General features: G+C 49.5%; 2 long non-coding RNA genes across 2 annotated transcripts; one reads left to right on the top strand and one right to left on the bottom strand.

The window, feature by feature from the left end:
- Positions 1-1277: 1277 nt before the first annotated feature.
- Positions 1278-2985, bottom strand: LOC145509132 (uncharacterized). Its single transcript, XR_014055877.1, has 2 exons — positions 2744-2985; positions 1278-2373 (listed from the first exon to the last, which is right to left on the bottom strand). It is a non-coding gene; the product is annotated as an uncharacterized LOC145509132 (long non-coding RNA).
- An 898-nt stretch (positions 2986-3883) lies between these two features.
- LOC145509042 (uncharacterized) lies at positions 3884-14559 on the top strand. Its single transcript, XR_014055815.1, has 3 exons — positions 3884-3949; positions 12335-12485; positions 14353-14559. It is a non-coding gene; the product is annotated as an uncharacterized LOC145509042 (long non-coding RNA).
- Positions 14560-14982: the final 423 nt, after the last annotated feature.

Below are 14982 nucleotides of genomic sequence, written 5' to 3'. Positions count from 1 at the left end.
TCCTCCCTTCCTCCCGTCTGCGCCACAGTTCCCAGAAGACAAAAACTGTTCCAACAGACCCCATCCCATCCCAGTGCCTGTTTGTCCTACTGAATTGAAAAACAAGGCCTCCAGTAATGCAGTTTATTCATTAATATCTGAGGTACTCAAAACTGAATATATTTTTGAGTGGGAGTTTGTGAAGTGTGTGTGAATGAATGAATGAGTTAGTGGTGAGTGGGTGACTGAATCAAGTGTTCTCCTTGGTAAGATTTTCTAGCTCTAAGATGTAATCATATTAACAGCGGTAAGTCTTTTTTAAAACCTCACCATGAGAGCAAATTTAATTATATTATTTTTAAAATTCCCCAAGATGCCATAAAGTGTAGTGAAGTCCTTTCTATAATCCTGATATGACCAGCTAAGGCTGTCAAATCAGAATTTTATAAGCGTGGTTTTCCTGGATCTGATTTCACTGAATTTTATCATAAAATGATACACTTGTTTTCAACTGAGAGGAACAGAACTGAAATCGACAGTTCATAGGCACTTATCATTTGTCAAACGCCATGCTGGGTACTTTTATATATGTTCCATCATTGTACAGAATGCTGGGCCCAGGTGATGCTTCATCCTCAACGTTTTCCTAACCAGTCGTCACCATCACCATCAACATCATACCATCACCATCATCACCATCCTCAGAAGCTGCACCCCCGTCATTGCCAACACCCACACCATCACCTCCACCACCATCATCATCATCATCATCACCATTATCACTACCATCACCACCATCATCATTATTACCATAACAACTAACATCTATCTAGCACTTCCTCTATGTCAGGTACTGGTCTATATATTTAACAAGTGTTTTTCAGGTAATCCTCACACACAATCTATAAAACAGACACAATTATAACCTCAATTTATATAGGTGAGAAAATTAAGATTAGGATAAGCTCTGGGATTTTCTCAAATATATATCTAGTGGAAGGAGTGGCAAAGCCACAGTACAACAAGGCATGCAGAAAGGGAGTGCTCCTTCAAAACTTTCTGCACCTAAAATAGGCAGGTGGCCTTGGAGGTCAGTCCCAAATAAGGCAAGCTCAGAGCAATGAACACAGAAGCCTTTAGTAGAACAAAGTTCAGCCTTCCTGTGAAATCTCTACAGCATCAACATTTGCCCCCAACTTTGGTGTCTTAAAGTTGCTGATGGTCAGAGATAGGAAGGGCCCCAGCATCAGCCAGGCCAAGTGCTTTATGTTACAGCTGAGAAAACCAAGGCCCAGAACTAAAGTGACAGTTGTTCCCATGTCAGCTTTTATTATCCTTAACACCCAGCTCCCTCAGTCCCCTGCAGGATTCCAGATGATCCTTGAATGACAGCAGTGTGTCCCCTACCAAGGCTGTTGAACCGCTCATCCAGGGGTGCCTAGAAGTATGCACCAGCAGGACCTGGGAGTAGCAGTCATTCAGGGTGGGGCCCCAACATACCCCTAGGAAGTTCAAAATAAACTTCCCTGTTGGTCACATAGAATCTTAAGACCAGGCTCTCTGGGGTCTGGGGACAACAGGAGCCAGGGTGAGGGGCCTAGTACCACAGGCTCCCCTGGATACACAGGACTCCTTTCCCAGTGATGGTCAGTCTAAGGCCTCTGCCCCGGTTGGCGGGATCAGATGGGGTCAGGGCAACTTCCCTCCACCTGTCTCCATTCTTCTACTGAAGGGAAGCCCTAGAATCCCTTTACGTGCAGCTGTAACTCACTTATTGAATGTTGGTCAGGGACCCAGCACATCTAGGCACAGTTCTACCTGGGGAAACCCAGCTGTTTTCTCCTCCGTGAAGCTCACTCCTGATAGGAGGGGACACACAAGGCATGGATGGACAGGTAATCCTATACATACTGACCAGGGGTGGAAGGGCTTGGAGGAAAGAAAGCCTGGCCAGGGCAGGGGGAGACTAACTGGTGGGGAGGGGTCATCCCTTGCTTAGAGTGGTCAGAGATAGAAGAGAACTTTGGGCAGAGACCTGAGTGAAGCCAGGGAGGGAGCCGGGCAGCACTGGGTAGGAGCTTCCAGGTGGAGGGAATGTGCAAAGGCCCCGAGGGGGGTCTGTGCTGGGCATGTTGTGGCTGAAGCGGAGGAGGAAGGGAGAACATGAGGCTGGTAGGGGTGGGCAGGAAGCAGAGGAAGGACTCAGGATTTTTCTAAGTGTACTTCACACCTCTTTCATCCTTTCAGAGCCAGATGATTTGGATGATTGGGAAATTAGAGAGTTAGTCCTTTCCCTGAGCCGCTCATGGTTTTCCATTTTCTCTTTCGTCCATCCAGGGAAACACATCATGGATCCCTGAGCAAGGGGTCAAAGGAGATTCCAGGGGCAGGAGCCTGAAAAACACGGTGAGCACCGTCCTCTTTCTCCTTCCCCACCCCCAAGGCCTGCTGCCTCTACCTGCCAGGTTCTCCCCATGGTTCGCTTTGCCCTGAGTTGTCAGGGGCAGGGAGACAGAGGGGGAGAGAGAGAGCAAGAATGTCTGGTTACCTGTCACCCAAAGGACCAACCTCGTCACAGGACATAGACTTGGGGGCACCTGTTTCAGTACCAGCCCCCTGAAGTCAGATGGTGAAGTCCCTCCAAGGATGGGGAAAGACGACAAAAGTAACCAAGGGAAGACTTGGGGAAGAGACCTTTCCCCTGCTGGGGACTCTTGGGGTCACCCTGTGTTTCCGCCCCACCCCCTCACGGCCCTTGAACAACCTGGGAGCACCGTGGGCTCCAGAGATGTTTCCTGCACGGGAGGACGAGCCGTCTGCTTGGGTGGCTCCTGCCGGCCTGGTTTCCCGGGGCTCTGCATCTGCTCCTCCACCTGGGAACACACCCCGAGGGTGTCACCTTCCACAGCCCCCTCAGCAAACTGCTGTCCCTCGTTAATATTCCAGTGCACTCTCGGTGAATCATTTCCACGGCACTTCTTCTTTATATCTTTGGCACTTGACTTTCTATTTTTAAAGATGTTGATTATTTGATACATACAGAAAGGTATATCATAATATGTGTGTGTAGATCATGGAGCAGACTGATAAATGAAAATAGCTGTGAATTCTGCCCTGAGCCTAGAACATACTAGTCAATGTGCTCTTTTCTACCCAAACCCTCCCCCTCCCCCTCCATGAAAGTAACTACTCTTTTGAACAATATCCGGGTTGAATCCCTAGGTCAGGAAGATCCCCTGGAGAAGGAAATGGCAACCCACTCCAGTACTTTTGCCTGGAAAATTCCATGGATGGAGGAGCCTGGTAGGCTACAGTCCGTGGGGTCACAAAGAGTCAGACATGACTGAGCAACTTCACTTTTACGTGCTATAACCCTAAACCATCTTGCGCTTAGCTGAGCCTGGCTCTTTTTTTTTTTTAATTGGAGGCTAATTACTTTACAATATTGTGGTGGTTTTTGCCATCCATTGACATGACTCAGCCACAGGTGTACATGTGTCCCCCATCCCGAATCCCCCTCCTGGCTTTTGAACTTTATATAAATAGAACATTCTGTGAGTATCCTTCAGGTAGTTGCCTTTTTCACTCAAGGTTATGTGTTGATATATATGGCGTTCTGTGTTCCCTTTTACTGCTGTGCACCATTTCTTTATATGAATGTGCAGACTTTATCCATCCTGTGTGAGTAGATATTTCGGTTGTTGCCCATACTTTGTTCTCAGGATGATGCCCTGCGGCCATCACTGTACGTATCTCCCGGGATATGGGCTGTAAGAGTTTCTCTGGGATGTAAGAGTTTTTCTAGAGTGTTGACTAGAGAGAGATTGTTGGATTTGGGGTGTCATGTCATCAGCTTTACTGACGGAACTCCGATAGTGTTCTAAATCCATTGTGCCAGTTTGACCATCCCCAGCAGCGAAAGACCTCACCAACGCTCCATATTCACAGCTTTCTAGATTTTGCCAATCTGGTAGGTGTTAATGGTCTTGCCCACGAATTTAATTAAATTAAATCTTCCCTGGAGATCTTTTCATGTGTTTCCAGGCACTTCTCATGGTCCCTTCTAGGAGATATCTGTTTCTGGTTTGGGCAAGCATTTTTATCTTGTTCTTTGACTTCTTGTTGACTTGTTGAAGTTCTTTGCATATTTTCTTTATTAATCACTTATTCATTTCATATGTGGCAGATGCATTCTCCCTGCATGTGACTTGTCTTTGTTTATGGTGTCTTAAGCTCTTGATTTAGTGTAGTAGAATCTCTTCTTCTTTTGACTTAAGAAATTCCGTCCTACCCCAGGGTCATATGGATACTCTTCTATAATGTCTTATAAAAGTTTCAAATTCGAAATGCTTTTCACATTTAAATATTCAGTTTGCTTAGGTAGGGCCTGAAGTAGAGATCTAAAGTAATTTTTTTCCAAAGGGAGAACAAATCTTCCAGCACCTTCAGTGAGTGCTCCACACTTTCCCACTGACCTATAACATCCTGTCCATATTACATTTAGTTTCCTTATTTGCATTGTCTGGATTCTTTTCTGTTTCTGATCATCTCCCCTTGCACCAAAGTCACACTGCCTTAAGAATCAAAGCTTGGGGACTTCCCTGGCTGTGAAGTGGTTAAGACTTTGCCTTCTAGTGCAGAGGGAATGAGTTCAATCCCTGGTTGGGGAACTAAGCTCCCACATGCCTCATGGCCAAAAAGCCAAAACATAAAACAGAAACAATATTGTAACAAATTGAACAAAAACTTTAAAAATGGTTCACATATAAAAAATCTTTTTAAAAAAGGATCACAGCTTTATCATAAATCCTGCTCTCAGATAGGGCAAGTTCTCCTCCTCTTAAATGCATTCGTCTTATAAAGATAAGTAACTACTAGCTACCCTAATCTTATTGCTGCGTTCATGAACACACTCAGCTCTTTGTCATCTTGCTTTCTCACCAATGCTGTTTCATTTCTCTTCTCCTTCTTTCCTCTGAATAACTCCCGCTGGATCATAGACTCAGATCAAGCCTCATCACCTTCTGGGCTTCTGGAACCATCCTGCAAGAAGATCCAAGTGCTTGTTCTTTGGGTATCACCCTCCTCCTGCACTGAGTCACCCTTGCTTGCTATTTACATTCGCTCCCTCCCTCTTGCCTCCCACTCGCCCTGACTTGCTTCATCTTCGCACACTCAGCAGGAGAGAGCTGGGGAAAGCTGGTCTAGAACCTGCCCTCCATCCTGGACAGCTCTCCTCTTCCAAAGCCTTTGACCCACTCCCTTGGAGCTGATGTTCACTGCAGTCCAAGGAGAAAAGTTCAGGGATCTCTGTCTCTTCTCTAGGCAGAGTCAGTCTCCTCACCCCTCCCCTGCATCTCAGCATTGCTTTCATTCTGAATTGCTTTCCACCAGAGCCTGGGATGAGCCCAGATGGGACCTTGAGTCTGTCCTCTCACTGGGAGGATGTCGGGGGCAGGCAGAAATGTCACTCAGCCGGCATGAGATCAGTCGTCTCTCTGCACCAGACCTCTAGCCTCCACTGCACGCTAGCACCATTCCCAGCACCCTTCCTTCTCTAGGGTCCCAGCTAGTAGATCTCATATCCAACCCATCGACTGCCTTTTTGCCCCTGCTGCCCACGTCCCAGGGCCCAGCCTCCTCACTGGTTCATCTGGCATTTGTTTCATTGACACTGATCTGCAGTCACTTGGGTGGGCTCCGGGGATGCAACCATGCCAATGGCAGAGGGATGGGCTAAGTGGTGGCCTGTCCAGAGCCTCCAGGCTCTCAGAGGGGAGGCTAACTGCTCACCAACACTGTGGCCTGGGCTTGAGGACTCTGTCCTGGCTGTGGAGTCCACTCAGCAGGCTGGCTGAACAGCTGGAGTCAGGGCCCTTGGCCAGCGGGGAGCTGTGAGGGCCACCAGACTCCTCTCTCCCTCTCCCCACAACCTGCTCCCCTCCTCACCCAGCTTCCCTGGTCACACAGGCATAGGGTCTTCCCTTCCTTCCTCCCCAAACCCTCCCTAGGCCCCTGCACCTGTCCAGTTTCCCTCTAGGGACTTTCAGTGTCTCCCCTTCTCCTCCTGCAGCATGTCACCAAGCCAGGCTGCCACCACCCCGGCCCCTCCAATGGCTACATCCCCGACAGCAACATGGGCTTCCCTAGGGGCTCAGATGGTAAAGAATCTGCCTGCAACTCAGGTTCCATCCCTGGATCGGGAAGGAAGGTATCCTGGAGGAAGGCATGACAACCCACTCCAGTGTTCTTGCCTGGAGAATCCCATGGACAGAGAAGCCTGGGGGGCTACAGTCCATAAGGTCGCAAAGGATCAGATAAGACTGAGCAACTAACACTGTCACTTTCCAAGTCAGCAACCTGCCCCTGTCTTCACCGCCTGTCCTCCTGCACCGTGGGAGCCCCTTCTCTGGATGAAATCTGTCTGCTCTGTCTCTCCCTTACTTCAAACCCTTGCAGCAGCAGCTCGGCACAGCTCTTTGGCTGGAGTCCACACTGCAAGCTCAGCCCCTGATTTTCCTGCCATGCTGGAAGGCAGGCAGCTAGGAAGGGGCCCGTTGTACCATGCGCCCCCATCTCCTGCACCCAGAGCCCCAGCTGAGGCCTTCCTGCTCCTTCAGCCTCAGGGCAGGCAGCCTCTCCTCCTTGAAGGCCTCTGGCCTGCTTTGTCATGTGACCCTTCTCCAGCCCGCTGGGCACACCCGTTTACTTCTGTGCATGGTGCCATTTGCTACATTGGCATGCTCCGTGGGCGCAGGCATCTCAAGTTTTTAGGACTGGGTTTGTCTTGTTGCATCCTGTGGCCTGGGTGTCTGCACTGAGTCTGGCCTCAACCTGGAGAATGGTGTTGCTTCTGCGTTGCTGTGTTCTGGTCAGCTCCTCCCCAGTGTAATGAGAGATCTCAGAAGGGCAGGGACCAGGCTTTATTCCTCTCTGCCTGTAGGAGCTTGGCATGCAGGGGTACTCTGTAACTGTTTGTGGAATGACTAAGTGATTGAACAAATGAGTGAGTGAGTGCAGAATGGACTCTATTGTGAGGGCACCCAGATATGGACTTTCCATCCATACTGACCCACCCACGGTACCACGTTGATGGACTATTTGGGGACCTGTGGTAAGAACCAAGGTCCCCATGTGTCCAGACACCCTGCAGGGCTGACCCAGGTCTCGCAGCTGCAGGGCTGAAGTGGGGGCATGCAGACTGGACAGACAGGCCTGCTCCCATTCCTGGGCACTGGCCAGAGTTTGGAGAAAGCACAAAAGATTCTTGCTCCAAAATCAGACAGGCCATCAGATGGTTTAAGAATGCACACACCTGGGTGCTCTGTGAAGCCAGGGGTGGAAAGGTGGGTGCAGAAGAGGCATGGGGGTCAATGAACATGTTTGGATTGAAAAAAAAGAAGCATCTAACAGTCAGGGAGGTTTGCTTTAACATTCTGGCATGTTCTGTTGATTTATGACTGTTGCTAGGTAACAGAGTACACTGAAGCGGGTGTGATTTTAAAGCTGTGGCTTCTGACCAAAGGAAAGAAACCATTAATCGGGCTAGGGGGCTGGAGGAGGGTGTAAATGCAACCCAGAGGACGGAACAGTTAGCAGCAATTAGAGTAAAGCCAAGGGGATCCAGCCCCTCCGTGTCTGTAATCTTTCACGTGTGTGTTCAGCTGCGAGGATGGAAAGCCAGCTGCTGACATGGCTTCTCCTTCAGAAAGACACCAGTGAGAATTTATCTTTTATTTTGCAGCAAATCGATTTAGTAGCCGTCCGCTTTCTAATGTAGCACTGCTGGTGTGCAAAGCGTATGAAGTGTGTCATCTTGATGTTCAGGGTTCATTGTCTTCACTTAGGTTACCAAGGGCTCCAGCCTCTCAGCAGGACCGTTCACTGGCTGGGCACACACTGATACCTCTGGGTGTCCTGGTGGGGTTCCAGGGTGAGCGAGACAGAAGTCCTGGTGAAGCTGACATTCAGAGTGTGTGTGTGGAGGGGGTGGGCAGACAGTCACTAAATAATAGTCATGTTTAACAAGCCAAGTATATTTTACGCTACAGAGAAAAAAAGCAAAGCCAAGTAAAAAGGTCCAGGAATAGGGGTAAGTGTCTCGGGGGTAGGGGGGCTGGTTGCAATTATAAACTGGGGGATAGGCTCATCTGAGCAAAGTCTTAAAGGAAGTGAGGGACTAAGCCTTAGAGATGAAGGAAGAACAATCCAGGTAAAGGGATAATGGAGCAGGTGCAAAGGCCCTGAGGAAGGTTGGAGAAACAGCAGGGAGGCCAGTGTGTCTAGAGCGGAGTGAGGGGGGAGGTGGGGGGCAGAGGGAAGCAGATCATGTGGGGGCCCCCCAGGTCCACTCAGGTCTTCCACAGGGCGGACATCATGGCAGGAAGAGGGGGTGCTGGGGGGAGGGGACTGCAGTTCACTGGGCCGTCCTGTGCCAGGTCTTGTCCTGTGGGCTTGGGCACCTGACAGGGGTGAGACTCCCTGTCTAGTTCATGGGACAAGCAGGCTGAGGCCCCTGGGAAAGGGCCGGCAAGAGGTGCAACAGTTGCTGAGTGACCGAGCCTGGATTCAGGCTTTTACCTGCCAGCTCCTTACCTGCCTTTTCCTCCCACAAACTCCTACTTATCCTTCAAGTTCAGTTCAGTTCAGTTCAGTCGCTCAGTCGTGTCTGACTCTTTGAGACCCCATGAATTGCAGCACGCCAGGCCTCTCTGTCCATCACCAACTCCCGGAGTCCACCCAAACCCATGTCCATCGAGTCAGTGATGCCATCCAACCATCTCATTCACTGTCGTCCCCTTCTCCTCCTGCCCCCAATCCTTCCCAGCATTAGAGTCTTTTCCAATGAGTCAGCTCTTTGCATGAGGTGGCCAAAGTATTGGAGTTTCAGCTTCAACATCAGTCCTTCCAATGAACACCCAGGATTGATTCCTTTTAGGATGGATTGATTGGATCTCCTTGCAGTCCAAGGGACTCTCAAGAGTCTTCTCCAACACCACAGTTCAAATGTATCAATTCTGCGGCGCTCAGCTTTCTTCACCGTCCAACTCTCACATCCATACATGACCACTGGAAAAACCATAGCCTTGGCTAGACGGACTTTTGTTGGCAAAGTAATGTCTCTGCTTTTAAATATGTTATCTAGGTTGGCCATAACCTTCCTTCCAAGGAGTAAGCGTCTTTTAATTTCATGGCTCCTTCAAGGCCCAGCTCAAATGTCCCCTCCGTCTGACCTCATCGGTACTCCTTGCGCTTGTATTAGGGCTTCTGGTTTCTCCTCTGGACCATGGACCTTCTGGGGCCTGTCCCCGGCCTGATTCACACCTGGTCCCCAGAGCTCACTCTGAAAGTGGCTACTGAATAAGTGAATGGAAGGGTAGGGGATGGGGGGAGAGGGAGTAAGCAGGGAAGGTGGGCGTGTGCAGAGCAGCCTGTGAAAGAGAGATAAGTAATGTGGGGAACGGAGGATGAGGAGCTGGGAGGAAGGCCCATGTAGGCTGCGTCTCTCCCACACACACGCTCTTTGCAGGCCTATGTGTGTCCTGTGGGCTTCCCAGGTGGCGTGACTGGTAAAGGACCCGTCTGCCAATGCAGGAGATGTAAGATTTGATCCCCGGATCCATGCCTTGCGCACAGGCCTTCGTGCCACCGAGGGCCATCTTGCTCCTCGCTTCTGTGTTTCCGACTCTCCCAACTCTGCAGGGCCCTCTCCGCGGTAAGTGTGGGGTCCTGGCAACCAGAGCCTGGAAAGCACATGGGTGCAGGCAGTCTATTTGGGAGGGGATCCCCGGACTCATCACTTGGTCTCTGCTGTGGGAACATGGGATTCCTGTCCACAGAGACATGGACTGAAGGTTCTGGAACTGATCCCTGAAAGAGAGGAACATCAGCAATTCTCCAGGGATTCTCCTTCTAAATAAGTCAAGAGTGCCCAGGTGACACTGACTCTCCCCACTCCAGGCTGCGTGGACTCAAGACCCAAGGGTGTCAGTGAAGGCCTGGGAGCTGAATGTAGCAGGACACTGGCCTGCTCAAGGGGGCCTCGCTGCTGGGCAAATCAGCGCCTGGTCTGTGGTCCCCCACAGCTGTGGCTAGAACCAGAGGACAGCCAAGGCCGTCATGGCCTCTTTCCCAGCCCGTGTTATTCTTCAGCACCATGATTTCTGGGCAGGTCAAAGGTGGGACCTCCCTGGCTTCAGGGACTGGCCCAAGGGTGGACAGGTGTCCAGAGAGTGGACAGGGGCCCTCCTGCCCCAGCAGAGATGCTCTGAGAGGTGAGCTCTGAGCTGCTGCTGGCTTTGGCCTCCCCACACCCAGAGAATTCTGCCTATAGACTGCAGGGAAAGAAAGTGAAAGTGAAAGTTGCTCAGTCGTGTCCGACTCTTTGCACCTTGGATTATACAGCCCATGGAATTCTCCAGGCCAGAATACTGGAGTGGGTAGCCTTTCCCTTCTCCAGGGGATCTTCCCAACCCAGGGATCAAACCCAGGTCTCCCGCACTGCAGGTGGATTCTCTACCAGCTGAGCCACAAGGGAAGCCCATGAATACTGGAGTGGGTAGCCAATCCCTTCTCCAGCAGATCTTCCCAACCCAGAAATCGAACCAGGGTCTCCTGCATTGCAGGCGGATTCTTTACCAACTGAGCTATGAGGGAAGCCGTAGATGGGTGAGATTAGGCCAGCCCCTGGAGAAACAGAGAGGAGGGGCAGATAGGGTCTGGTGAAGTTCAAGCTCCAGGGCCATGTGTCCCCCAGGCTGGGTCTGCTTTCTGGGCTGGTGCCCCATTTCTGTCACTTGCAACTCAAGGGTGCTGATCAACATTCCCCATCGTCCCCTGGTACCATCGAGCCCTCAGGGACACTAGCTCTCAAGCTCTGCAGCAAGACTAGTAGGGAACGCCCAGCCACAGGGACAGACCACACCCCTCCAACCTTTTTCCATGACCGACCCAGCTGCCCTCCTGTATGAACCAGTTGCCTCTTTCCTTGGCTCTCCAAGGTCCTTGGTGTTCCAACAGCCCCACTGGATTTCTGGTCCCCCGAGGGAAGCTTGGATGGTCTTACTACCCAGCATGGCCCCTGGCCTGACCCACCAAGACACCCACCTGAGCTGGCCATGTACCATCTGCCCACCATAGAAATTCTGTGGGGCAGCCTGCATCGCTCCCTATGGGAGGCACCGTGCTGGGAGGAAAAAGGGCTGGTCACCTGAGTTTCTGATAGGCTTCTTCATTCATTCATTCACTCTCTAATTCATCTAACAAGTACTAAATGAGCTCCTACTACCTGCCAGGCACTGGGGGATGGAGGCAGGGGGATACAGAACTGAACACACAAGAGGAAAAGTCCCTGAAACTGTGGAGCTGACATTCTAGTGGGAGAAACAACACCAAAGTTGGTAAAATGTATGCTATGTTGGGTTTGTGCTTCCCAGGTAGCACTAGTGGTAAACAATCCACCTGCCAATGCAGGAGACTCAAGAGACGCAGGTTCAGTCTCTGGCTCAGAAAGATTCCCTGCAGTAGGAAATGGCAACCCACTCCAGTACTCTTGCCTGGAAAATCTCATGGACAGAGAAGCCTGGTAGGCTACAGTCCATGGGGTCGCAGAGTCGGACACGTCTGAGCAACTTCACTAAAGAGAAAAATGTATAAAGCAGATGAGGGGATATGAAAAGACGAGGCTAAGGCTGCAATTTTAGATGAGTTGGTACCCCCTTCTCAGAGCAGGGAGAAGTTTGGGACCTAGCGCTAGAGCCAGGCTGCCAGGGTTCACCTCCCTTCCACTGTTCATGTGTGATCTAACAGAGATTTTTCAACTGCTTTAAGTCTCAGTTTTCCCATCTGTTAAATGGAGATACTAGTAGTTCCTACCTGCTGGGGTTTTGGAGGTGGAGTGTAATCATGCATTTAGAATGGTTGTATGGCATGGCATCCAGCCCCATCACTTCATGGCAAATAGAAGAGGAAAAGGTGGAAGCAATGACAGATTTCCTCTTCTTGGGCTCTAAAATCACTGCGGATGGTGACTGCAGCCATGAAATTAGATGACTGCTCTTTGGCAGGAAAGCTATGACAAACCTGGGGAAAGTGAAAGTGTTAGTCGCTTAGTCATGTTCGACTCTGTGACCCCATACACTGTAGCCCATCAGGCTCCTCTGTCCAGGGATTCTCCAGGCAAGAATACTGGAGTGGGTTGCCATTCCCTTCTGCAGGGGATCTTCCTGACCCAGGGATTGAACCCAAGTTTCCCACACTGCAGGCAGATTCTTTACCATCTGAGCCACCAGGGAAGTTCCTCTTGAAGTCAGGAATGTGTGTTATTCATCGGTTTCTGCTCCAATATCCTTTGTAGGTGTGATGCCTGATAATGATCAATAATTTCTAATTTAATTAATGGATGGCGAATAAACGCTGTAAGGACTCAGCGATGACGGCAAGCACTGAAGTAATCAAGGAGGGCTTCATGGAGGAAGCGTCCTGAGAAGGGTGGCTTGGAGTTGCTGGTAAGAAACACAAATGAGTCTCCCCTTGAAAGATGAATGTGTGTCCCCAGATGAGAGTCTGGTTCTGGGAAGCTGCACCAAGCTCCCAGAAGCCTGCCTTCAGGACACTTGGAGTCTTCTTTCCCTGACACCACCAGGTCCAAGTGGGACATGGGGATGAGCATGGGGCCTTCAGGGCCCTCCTTCTAGGGCTGGTCAGAGGGGTAGATGCATGGAGGCTGTGCACCTGGCCGGCAATTATTGATCACCGGAGAGTAATGTATAGGAAAGGTCATTTCCCTCCTTAAGTCAAACTGTTCCATCATGCTTAATTGCCTGCTTTCCAAATTTCCCTAGGGCTGGCCTGGGGATGGGGATTAGTTCTGAGCCTATTTATTTTGCTTGAATCCAGTCTATAGAGTACAACAGGATGTGATCCATTTCTCTTTGGTATTAAGTCTGAATGCTGTGGATGGGATTAATTCAGGGGTTCAATGGAGGAGAGAGGCTCTTCCCCTACCTGGTACTGCAGAGAGGTACCCCATCCCCTCAAGTCTCGACCCCATTTGAGTGGTGGACTGGCAAAATTGGAGAAATGAGGAGCAATCTATATTCCCTGAGCACCTGTGATGTACCAGGCTCCATGTATATCATCTCCTTCAATTCTCACTGAGACATCCAAATAAAAACAAATGTTCTTGCTGTTGTTCAGTCACTAAGTTGTGTCCAACTGTTTGTGACCCCATGGACTGCAGCACGCCAGGCTTCCCTGTCCTTCACTATCTCCCAGATTATGCTCAGATTCATGTCCATTCAGCCAATGATGCTATCTAACCATCACATCCTCTGCTGCCTTCTTCTTTAGCCTCCAATCTTTCCCAGCAGTAGGGTCTTTTCCTGTGAGTCAGCTCTTCGCATCAGGTGGCCAAGTAATATGATGTGGGGGACAAGATGAAATTGATTCCAAAGAAAATTGTTAAGAGCAGTTTGCAAGGATTCTTCCACCCCTTCCTGACAGGGTAGGGTGGTGGGTAATGATGGGAAGTCATGAGGAGTGTTGCTCTGGAGGGGGCCGTGCTGGGGCTCTAAAGTACTGCTAAGCGGGAGGAAGAGAAAGTACCCACCCCTTCTCTGTAGTCAAGCGTGGATGGATGACTCAAAGCTTAAAATGTACCTGATGGCTTTCCAACCAGGAAAGAACAACAGGAATCAGATTTACCTTCCCACTCAAAACAACTGAAAATCAAGACAAAGTATGTGAAACAGTGGTTTTCAAGAGGCTGGACAATAGGCTGTAAAGGGGACAGTGATCAGTGAGAAATAAAAACACAAGGAGAGCCCAGGATTGCTCCAGCTGATGCCTTGAGAGTTTCCTGTCCAGGTTTCAGGGAGGCATTGTCCAAGCTGAGTCTGGTAAAATCCTCAAGATCAGGAAATGGAGCTGAGATTATGAGGAAATCAAGGAAGCTAGGGTTCACGGGGCAGGATAATGGAGAGGAGAGAGCTCCAAAGAGAGAGAGAAAGTTCTGGAGGTAGGGAGAGGTTGAGCGTGAGCACTCAATTCAGAAATGATCAGCCCATGCATAGGAGGAAATTGCCCAAAGTTAGGGCAGGGATCATCCAAAAGGACCAAAAGGCATGGTATTTCAAGCACACAGAGAGTTGGGAATAATGCCTGCTAGAAAAATTCACGTTCCTCGGGGGCACAGGGCAGCCTGCTCAGGCAAGCCTTGCCTCAGGAGTGGAAAATAATGTCCTAGACTGAGAATTGGTTCAAATGTGCCTAGCAAATCACCAAAGTAAGACTTTAAAGAATCAAACTGCTTGTGAGTTAAGCTCAAGAATATCTCTAGAGCTATAAACATATCCAGCATCTTTGGCCCACAAGGTGAGAAGATGTCTGACATCCAGTAAAAGAAGTTACTTATAATAGGAAGAATAAGTGTGGACTGTTGGAGACTAAGACATGGAAGCCGGCGTGTACCTTTGTGCTGGATGAAACCCTCCATTGCATTTAAGGTACATTGTAAAGATTAAATAATCAAAGGTATATACAACATGCCTTGATCAATAAATCCTTGTTTTCATCCTTTTTTTTTTTTTGCTGTTAATTATTAATTAAACTAAGATCATGGCATCCAGTCCCATCCCTCCATGGAAAATAGATGGAGAAACAATGGAAACAGTGACAGACTATTTTCTTGGGCTCCAAAATCACTGCAGATGGTGATTGCGGTCATGAAATTAAAAGACGCTCACTCCTTGAAAGAAAAGCTATGACCAACCTAGGCAGCATATTAAAAAGCAGAGACATTACTTTGCCGGCAAAGGTCTGTCTAGTCAAAGCTTTGGGTTTTCCAGTAGTCCTGTATGGATATAAGAATTGGACTATAAAGAAAGCTGAGTGCCAAAGAATTGATGCTTTTGAACTGTGATGTTAGAGAAGACTCTTGAGAGTCCCTTGGACTGCAAGGAGATCCAACCAGTTCATCCTAAAGGAAATCAGTCCTGAATATTC

Source organism: Giraffa tippelskirchi, chromosome 1 (assembly GCF_054371585.1).
Source record: "Giraffa tippelskirchi isolate mGirTip1 chromosome 1, T2T-mGirTip1v1.2.pri, whole genome shotgun sequence".
NCBI classification, from domain to species: domain Eukaryota; kingdom Metazoa; phylum Chordata; class Mammalia; order Artiodactyla; family Giraffidae; genus Giraffa; species Giraffa tippelskirchi.
The sequence above is the reverse complement of the archived record's forward strand: the minus strand, read 5'-3'. Positions and strand labels throughout refer to the sequence as shown.